Source organism: Topomyia yanbarensis, chromosome 3 (genome assembly GCF_030247195.1).
Source record: "Topomyia yanbarensis strain Yona2022 chromosome 3, ASM3024719v1, whole genome shotgun sequence".
Taxonomy (NCBI): Eukaryota; Metazoa; Arthropoda; class Insecta; order Diptera; family Culicidae; genus Topomyia; species Topomyia yanbarensis.
The window spans coordinates 226,095,201-226,105,010 of NC_080672.1; the positions used below are offsets into that span (position 1 = coordinate 226,095,201).

At 43.4% G+C, this 9,810-nt stretch overlaps 1 pseudogene; it reads left to right on the forward strand.

The window, feature by feature from the left end:
- Positions 1–1,005: 1,005 nt before the first annotated feature.
- Positions 1,006–2,340, forward strand: LOC131688833 (asparagine--tRNA ligase, cytoplasmic-like; annotated as a pseudogene).
- The last annotated feature ends 7,470 nt before the right edge of the window (positions 2,341–9,810 follow it).

Here is a 9,810-nt window from a genome sequence, read left to right on the forward strand (position 1 = left end):
GTTACACGCTCTGAACTTGCGCCAAATAGTTTGTATGTATGTATGAAATTCGCGGACATCACGGCTGACTGCGATCTCTAATTTACTTAACAGTCGATTGATCCGCTTCTGATCTAGGGGACCCATGAGGAGATCAGGAAGAAAATAGAAGCGGAATCAATGCGAAGTTTTAATTGCATCACCGACGACTTAGCACGCGTTGTTAGGAGCAGGATACATTGGACCAGACAAAATAGAGAACTTGACGTTACGTTAAGCTGTCCCATCTGCTCGATAAAAAAAAACTAATCACAATTATTTTGCTTTTCTTGACTCGTTTCAGCAAACCAAAATCTCTTTACTATCTCTTCATTTTCTGTCTCCAACTATCCTCTATGTAATGTATCTGAAACTTGTGGGACTGGTTAACAGCCGGCGCCTGCTTGTGGAAGAAACTGGTGTGCTATACGGACTAGCACATACGAACAGTTAGGCTTTGTAGGTCCTCATCTTGACAGAGTCTAGATGGGCGGATGAACGTCTGCCAGGGTGTGGGCTGAGAAATGACAATGACAAAATAATCTCGACTAGTTTTAACTAATCTTGAATAATCCTACCTATAGTTTTCAATAGTCTTGGTTTAGATAGCAGCTGTCACTTCGACCCATTACGCACTGCTGTTGTAAGGAATTCTCTTTCCGGAAGCAGCTGCCCTGGGGTTAATATTTTCTTCGGACCGAAGCAACATTGCTAACATCAATCTGATCAATCTAATTAAAAATTGGAATCGATTTATCCTACACCAGATGCACTAAGAACTGTTGGAGGCTATGAAGAAGGAATGTTTTATCCCCCACGATACGGTTAGTGGTATACGAAGAATCTACTATCCGTTTCACCCCGACCGTTCGTTCCGGGGGCGTAGATGTACATGCAACACCCGGAAGAATGTCAGGAATGCTTGGACAGCGAAGTTCAACAGTATGACGCTAACTATGAAAAGTTTCAATTCTTAGTGGTAAGTTGGGTGGTTTCTTTCTTTAAGATAAAATTGTTTTGAATTTAATATAATCTCTTCTCGTTAGATTACCATCCGACGTTGGCAGCCGAAACTGATATCTATGCTGAGATGGTAAAAGAAGCATAACCTACTCGTAGTAACAAGGATGAAACGGAAATCAATCCCCTGTTCGGCACTCAACAAACGTTGCCAGTAAGTACTCTTATCCATTACACTTGCCGGAAAGTGAACGGCCGCTGAAATTCAACCAACGGTGATGGATAATAATAATTGAATATTGATCCAATTTTTCTCACCACCTCCAGACGATCTCTACACCTTGGAAAAGCGTGGCGATGACGAGTTCGGTGATGGAACAGCGGAAAAACCCTTCAAAACAATCCTACAAGCCATGAAGCACGCCGGCAAGGAACCTTTCCCAAGAATTTATGTAAACGCTAAGGATGCAAAATCGGAATCACCCTACGAACTAGTAGCCAAATCTCAGCTCAAGAAAATTCTTGAAAAGCGTTCTCAGCGATACCTTGTGTCAGAGGTTCCAGAAGGTAAGTCCGCTCCCGGTGGACATGAGCTGCACGTTGATTATTGGTAGCTAATTGGATTAGCTCCGGCCGGTGGGGCAGATTCTATTTTGAACGAGGATGCTCATCCTGATGTCTAGCTCGATAATAGACACATTATGATTAGAGGCGAAAATACTTCTAAGATTCTCAAGATGAGAGATGTCATTATGATGGCATTTAGGGAGCATTATCATGAACGTGGTTACACGGAGGTAACGCGGAAGGGTTCCTGACGCAAAGCTCACAAAAATATATGGAAACCTGTTTGCCGGCATTGGGCGACTATTGCATTTCTCAAAGTTACCGTGCAGAGCAGAGTCTTGCTCGCCGTGATTTAGCAGAATACAGTTATATTGAGGGTGAATGTCCCTTTATTACTTTCAAAGAGCTACTTGATCGGCTGGAAGATTTGATAGTAGATGTTGTCGATCGAGTATTGAAATCTCGGTGGGGTCATCTTAACCCGAATTTTATGCCACCGAACTATGTCGATGCTATTGACTGGCTAAAGGAGAACAACGTCACCAAGAATGATGGAACTTTTTATGAGTTTGGCGATGATATTCCGGAGGGTCCGGAACGAAAAATGACGGAGCAAATAAACGAACCAATAATGCTGTGCCGGTTTCCCGCAAAAATTAAATCATTTTACATGTCTAGATGTGAAGACGATCGCCGATTAATTGTCGGAGGTCGATTTCTCTGAACAGTATTACTAAAAAGCTAGAAATTGACACTTTTACTTTAAGAAAATAAAATATTGTCATTCTATATCAATATATTTGTATTATATCTAATAAAGAAACATACAGAGAGATGAGGGAATTTTATTAGGCACCTAAAAGCCCGTTGACATGAACGCGTATTTTCAGTTGCAGGCAATACTCTTATCACATATCCTTCGGGGTCGTTCCCATTAACCAAAGTACGGCACTTCCTGATTGAATTTGAACTTCCTGGCTAGAGTAAGTGTTCGAAGTGCTTACCAAACAGCCCGGTTGTCGAGGTTCCAGTGCAATCCACTAGTGCTACATACGGCCCGTTGTCCAATAGGAACAAGCGAACACCAGATACGTTCGTGTACCAACCGAGGGGAAATTTGAATTAAGTGGGTTCCCGCCGGTAGCAGCCAACTGAGAGTTACTGGATCGCAAGAATACAAATGCATTCGGTAGAATGTCACGGGCCAGGAACAAAGTATTAATGTTGGCCATGATTTGGTACAACCGGCCAGAACTTTCACACAACACCAGAATTCGACTTATTTCGCTATCATAACTGGTGCTCTAAATCGCTTTGAGAGATTTTGTAAAATCTGTAGCATTTGGGTGTTTTGATTATCTGTTAAATAGACATCAGTAACGAGTGAATTTTTTTTTTAATTTGTAATGTTCTTACCTTGCAATTCAACCGCTTTCCTTAAGTCATGGATTAATCGGTGCAGGAATCGAAATCCCCCGTCACCGAACTGTTTTTCTGTGCCAATATTTTCCTTAAGAAAGTCAACCCATCGATTCGTACCCCCGTCGACGGCAATGCGGATTTTTGCTGGAATTTGACAAGCTCATCCCATATTCTATTATTCACACACCAATTAAACGAAAACAGTTGATAGTCTCGCCCAAAACAAGATATTAAATAAAAGATATTATCCAGTAGATCCAAAATCACGATAATGCATTTGACTTGATATATTGTTGTTGCCAACGAAAATTGTGTTTTTTGGCTTACACATTTTTCAAAAAAGCGCTCCAAAACAACATTCGCCCCCAGCGCACGCATACGAAAACTGAGAACCGCAAAATTTTGTGATATAAAACAGAGCTACATGACAGCCATGACAATGATATATACGCTTTTCATAATATTACCAGAGCTGAGAAGCAGCTGGGGGTCCGAGTTGGCCACTTCCCCCTAGATGTGCACACATGCACACACAGACATTGACGAACTGAATCGAATGGATTATGACATTCGGCCCCCGAGTCTCAGTTGAAAAGTTGATTTGTGGAGTGATTGCATAGTATTTCTTTATATGCAAAAAGCACAAAGGTTTAGATAATTTCATGTGCGATCGCACTTTCCAACTCATAACTCCAGAACCAGATCCAAATAAAATTCAATAGCAGCCTATGGCTATGTTGCACCTTTCATTTGAGTATAACATTGTTTAAATCGGTCCAACCATCTCTGAGAAAAGTGACATTATTTGATACTCACATACATACACAAACTCAGCTGAGAGCCATCGAGCGCGTCCACGGGTGGCGGATGCAGGAACGACCTGTATCCAGTGTAGGTTAGTTGCGAATAGCCAAAATAAGCAACTCTGGATGAGCAACGCGTTCAGAGAGCAAATCAGGTGAAATTTCGGGCGGTCTGGGTCGCTTTTAAACGTAATATGGTGTTGAGCAAATTCACCTGCTACAAGCAGCTGCGGCCGTGGTGTATCCGGCGAGCTGAAATCTCATTGCCGCACACTGGAAGCAGATGGACATTGACTCTTACCGTTTCGGTACGATTAAAATTCCCATGCAAGCGTAGAACCGGTGTAGCATTTCGTTCCGGAGCACGATCAGCGCGGAGTATAGCGGTTCGTGGTAACACACAAACGATAGATTTCAGCGGAATTGGTGTCGCTTCCGGTAGCGACTCAGTATCCCGGTTGGTACTTGATCGAGCGAGTCCGGTCGACTTTTCAGACATCAGGAACAATTACACGTTGGTCGGTAGCCCAGTGGGGACGATACTGCAATGAAAGGAAGTCAGTAATGATTTTTCATATTTATTCGCCATCGAACTTACCCGCACCGTTTGATGCATCTTCCCCCTCATTCGGTTTCGGTATGTTACAATTTCCCGTGCAAGCGTAGATCCGGTATAGCATCTTGTGCCGGACCACGATCAGCCCGGAGTATAGCGATTCGTTGTAAAGCACAATTGACACGATCGATCAGCAGAATTTGCGTTGGTTCCGGTAGCGATTCGCTATCCTCCGTTTGTTGCCTTTGAACGAGCGAATTGTTGGACAGCAGGAACAAATACACGTTGGTCACAAACTGTAAACAGAAATAAACAACATCAATTTTCTTCTTTAGTAGGTGAGGCAAAACAATGATTTTACTAAAGCACATGAGGCAAAATGATATATTTACTAGCAGGTGATGCAAAACGATATATCGATATTTCAGCATGAGAAACAGATGCAGATTAGAATATCGCGAATGTTTATATTGTTATATCCCTCAACTACTCACTGATACCATGCAGATCAAATTAACCAACAGAATGCACGATTGTTTGCTAGGAACGACTTTAATTATACTATCTACAATTGGGAAAACTGCGACACAATAAGCCAATGATTAGAGTTTTAATATCTAATAAAAAGGTTTCAGATGAATCAGGAATCAGGAATCAGAATATATTGGCTCAAATGGCACGTTCCCCGGACGTAGTCGGGGATTTGTGCCTTGCCGTGTGTTTTCATCATTTCTTGAGCGGAAGGAAAGGACAAGGAGGTGTGGGGAAGTAGAATTGGAAGGGAGGGAAAAATAACAGCACAAAACAAAAATAAACAACAGGTAAGTTAAACTCACAAGTTGTTCAACTTGCCTGCGAATAAGCCTAAAGCTCTTTACCACATTGGATAAGAAACTGTAGTATGTCTCTGAGTTTCAGTCGACCAAACATGGTTTCGTCTATATAAGGACGGCTGAAGACTCGAAATCGCAATTGCGCTACCGCTGGACAGTTGCATATCAGATGATATGAGGTTCCGTAGTCGGATTCACAAAGATCACATGAAAAAGACTCAGCGCGCTGAATAGTTGCCATGTGATAATTGAGTTTGCAGTGGCCGGTTAAAGCCCTGGTCAGCATGCCGCAGTGGAGCTTCGAAAAATGTAAGAGATTTTTCGAAACCACTGGGCATGGTTGTTCTAGAAACGCCTTTGTTTGGCGACACGTTTGTAGATTTCTCCAATAATTTCGGTGCTCGGACGAAGCCCAGGACCGTATTTTTTCCCTTATCCAACTTGTCGAAATTGGCAGCGCGGGCTCAGGACCAACGAAGTCAATCGCTGAACCTGCCCTGGCCAGTTCGTCAGCCCATTCATTTCCAGTAATACCGCAATGTCCGGGCACCCAGACAAGGTAGATAGTATTGACAATGCTTAGTTCTTCGATTTGGGTTCGGCACGCGATCACTAGCTTGGACCGCGATTTGTCTGAGCTAGGGGCCTTGATTGCAGCCTGACTATCGGAGCAGAAGTTTATAACTCTGCCGGACAAACTCAGTTGAAGGGCCGATTGCACCCCGCACATAATCGCAAAGATTTCTGCTTGGAATACAGTACAGTATCTACTTAGTGAGTGAGATTGTTCCAATCTCATTTCACGACAGTAGACACCAGCACCAACACGTCCCTCCATCAGAGAACCGTCAGTATAACAAACCACTTGCGTTTGTTGTTGTCTTTCCATAAAGCCAGACAACCACTCCTCTCGAGAGGGAATCTTCACATGGAATGTCCTGTAAGGAAAACTACAAGTGAGTGTAATATCGCTGGGAGCAAGAATATCTTCACCCCATGTAACCATTTGTGACCACAATCGTGTATGACTGGTAGCAAGATCAACATGATTACTGTTCCAAAGCCCAGTAACCTGCAGTCTGTATGCACATGATAGTGCTTCTTGTTTTAAGTGTATGTGTAATGGTTTGATATTTAGAAGTGCCTCAAGAGCAGCAGTCGGAGTCGTGGTGAAAGCACCAGTCAACGCCATGAGCGCCATTCTTTGCAGATGGTTTAGCTTTGACTGGACTGTCACCACCTCTCTCCTCGGCCACCACCCAAGGCATCCGTATGACAGTATTGGACGTGCAATTGTCGTGTAAATCCAATAGATGTATTTAGGTTTGAGACCCCAGGTCTTTCCAAAAGTTCGTCTGCACTGCCCGAAGGCCATGCACGCTTTCTTGACTCTGAACTCAATGTGAGCAGACCAATTCAGTTTGGAATCCAATATGACTCCAACGTATTTGACTTGATCTGCACACAGTAGCTCAGAAACAAAGAACTGCAAGGGACGAACCCCGGTTGTTATTCGCTTCTTCGTGAAAAGAACCATTGAAGTTTTGCTTGGGTTAACTGATAATTTAACTTGTCGACACCACTGTTCGACAGCTCTTAATGCCTGTTGCATTAAGTCAAAGATTGTTCCGATGCAAAATCCAGTAATTAGTATTTGGTAATCGTCAGCAAACCCGTAGGTTGGAAATCCAAGCTCATTGAGTTTCTTCAACAAGCCGTCAGCTACTAAGTTCCATAACAAAGGTGACAGAACGCCGCCCTGAGGACAACCGCAAATACTCAACTTCCGTATCACAGCCTGTCGCAGTGACGAGCAAAGTATGCGGTTACTAAGCATTGCGTTTATCCAACCTGAGATACATGCAGGTATCCCATGACCGCGCGTCGCTTCCAGAATAGACTGGAAGGACACATTGTCAAAAGCACCCTCAATATCTAGGAATACACCCAAGCTAGATTGCTTGAGCGAGAAGGCTTTCTCAATGTTGTAAACAACATCGTGAAGCAGAGTGATCGTAGATTTCCCACACTGATATGCATGTTGCATTTTGTGCAGTGGATATTCAACTAAACTAACGTTCCTGATGTGATGATCGATTATCCGTTCCAAAGCTTTCAGAAGAAAAGAACTTAAGCTGATAGGCCTAAAACTCTTGGCTTCTTCAATGGGAATAAATCTAACAGTTATTTCTCGCCATGCTTTCGGGATATACCCGGTAGCAAGACTGGAAAGCAAAATCTTTTTCAAGACATGTTTAAGAATATCAAATCCCTTTTGCAGTAGCACGGGAAGTATTCCATCTTTTCCGGGTGATTTGTATGGAGCAAAGCTGTCAACTGCCCACTTGACCGATTCAGTGGAAACCAATGTGCGTGCTAACTCCCACGAGTCCGAATCACCAGAATGAGATCTGTGAACATTGTTCAACTCCGGATCGATACAACCTGGAAAGTGTGTGTCGAAGAGACAATTAAGAACATCTTTTTCGTCCGTCACATAAACACCATCTCTGGTTTTCAAGGAGTTCATCTGAAAATCATTCGATTTGGAGAGAATTTTATTTAATCTGCTAGCCTCGTTCAGACTAGAGACATTAGTGCATAGGCTTTGCCAGCCAACCCGTTCTGCAGATCTAAGACATTTCTTATATGCACTACGAGCTGACCTGAAAGCCCTGGAGTCATCACGCTGACGCCGGTTCCAAGCTCTTCTCATAACTTTCTTCATTCTTTCAAGCTCAGCCCTCCACCAAGGGGTTCCCCTAGTCGATTTAACAGTACGAAGTGGACAAGCTTCTTCGTAGGATGCTAATATGAATGAGTTTGTCGTATCCACGACGTCATCTAAGTCGTCTAGTTGACTAATTGTTGGAAAATATCCATGAAATTTAGTCGCCAAGTTTTCCAAAAAGAGGTCCCAGTTTGTAGATTTAGGATTACGATATGTCACCACATTGAAGGTGACATCAAAATGATCGAAAAATATATATTTATGATCGGATAGAGACGGTTCAGTTTCATTTGGAACCTGCCAATTTCCCAGTTCATGCACAATTCTATCAGAGCAAAGTGTTATGTCTAACACCTCCTCCCTCCCAGACCTCGCAAAAGTTGGTCGGTTTCCCACATTCAGTATATGAAGATTTGTACTACTTATGTACTCCATCAGTTCAGAGCCTCTCAGATTGATGTCTGAGCTGCCCCAAATGATGTGATGAGCATTCGCATCACTGCCGATAATGAGCGGAAGCCCATTTCTGCTACAATATGATACAACGCTTTTGAAATCATCAGAAGGAGATGATTCGTTATGCGGTAGGTATGCTGAACAATATATATATTTTTTTTCTACGTTTCCGACAGTCAATGTAACTGTGACAACACAGATATCGCGAGTTGTGAGCTCCGATATGAGACACGCGTCAATAGCCTTATTTGCAAGAATGCAAGCACGAGGCATTTCGCGTGGGTTAGTCATGCCTGTCTTGTTGTAAGCAATGAAGGCAGTGTTAAGTAACTTTCCAAAATAGAAGTTTCCTTTATGGAAATACGGTTCTTGAACCAATGCTATGGAAGCTTTACCTTCCTGCATGAGTCGAGATAAATTCATAGTTGCTGTACGTTTATGTTGGAGATTGACTTGTGCTATTCTAACCATTGTTGATTAGAGAACTGTACATTTCATCTCCAACACAAATTGCACAACAACTAGAGAACACCAAGCGAGTTGGGATGTTAACGCATTTAGCGAGCCATATCAGGTTTAAATGGGACATGATCATTTGATTCCCACGATTTGCGAAGAAAATAATGGTCCACTGTGTCAGAGATTCGCATAACACAGTAAGGGCAAAACCCAAAATGCTCCGTGCGCGACTGGCATATTTTAGACCCTCCAGTCATTAAGTCCTCGGCACGGAACTACACCTTGACTTAGGGTCTACTACTTTCAGTCGCCTCCTACGACATGGCAGCAGGACTCCAGTGGCTCAATTCTAGGCCGGATACCACACGGCCTCTGGGCAGGTTCATCTGTACACATCGAAATTTGATAATCGAAACTCAACAAAACTTCACCGAACTACCATCAGCCGAGAGTCTCAGCAAACCCCCAGCCAACAAAAATTCGGCAAAATTAAGTGGATCATCGGTGAAAAAAATCGTTGTGTAGAGTGAACGTTCCGCTGCCTAATGCAGCATACTGGGGAGTTCGCCCGACTCTTCCCAGGCTCCGTTCGCCATTGAGAATGTTTTAAAAACCCTCAACAATTTTACCCATAGCACGGGTCGCATGACACTGTGGAATTGGGGTTCCCTGTTTGGTAGATTTTTACCACTGAAACAGGTAGTCCGTAGTGTAATTCTTAGCCGGTTGAAACAACCACTACCGACACTACACGGCTTGTCTAGGCTGTTCGGTGAAAGAAGCTGACATTGAAGAACAGCTTCCATATTTAGATGGGCGAACAACCGCAGAAGGAAGGAAGGAAGGAAGGATAACGGGAGGAGAGGGATTTGGGCTAAGCGCTTATTTAAAGGCGGCGCGGGCTCGCCTTGTCCGGGCTGCTTTAGAGCATGTGGTATTTAGGCCTAGAACGTATAGGGCCCACTACCTCGTCCTACCACACCCGCAGTCAGCCCCCGCTGCTGG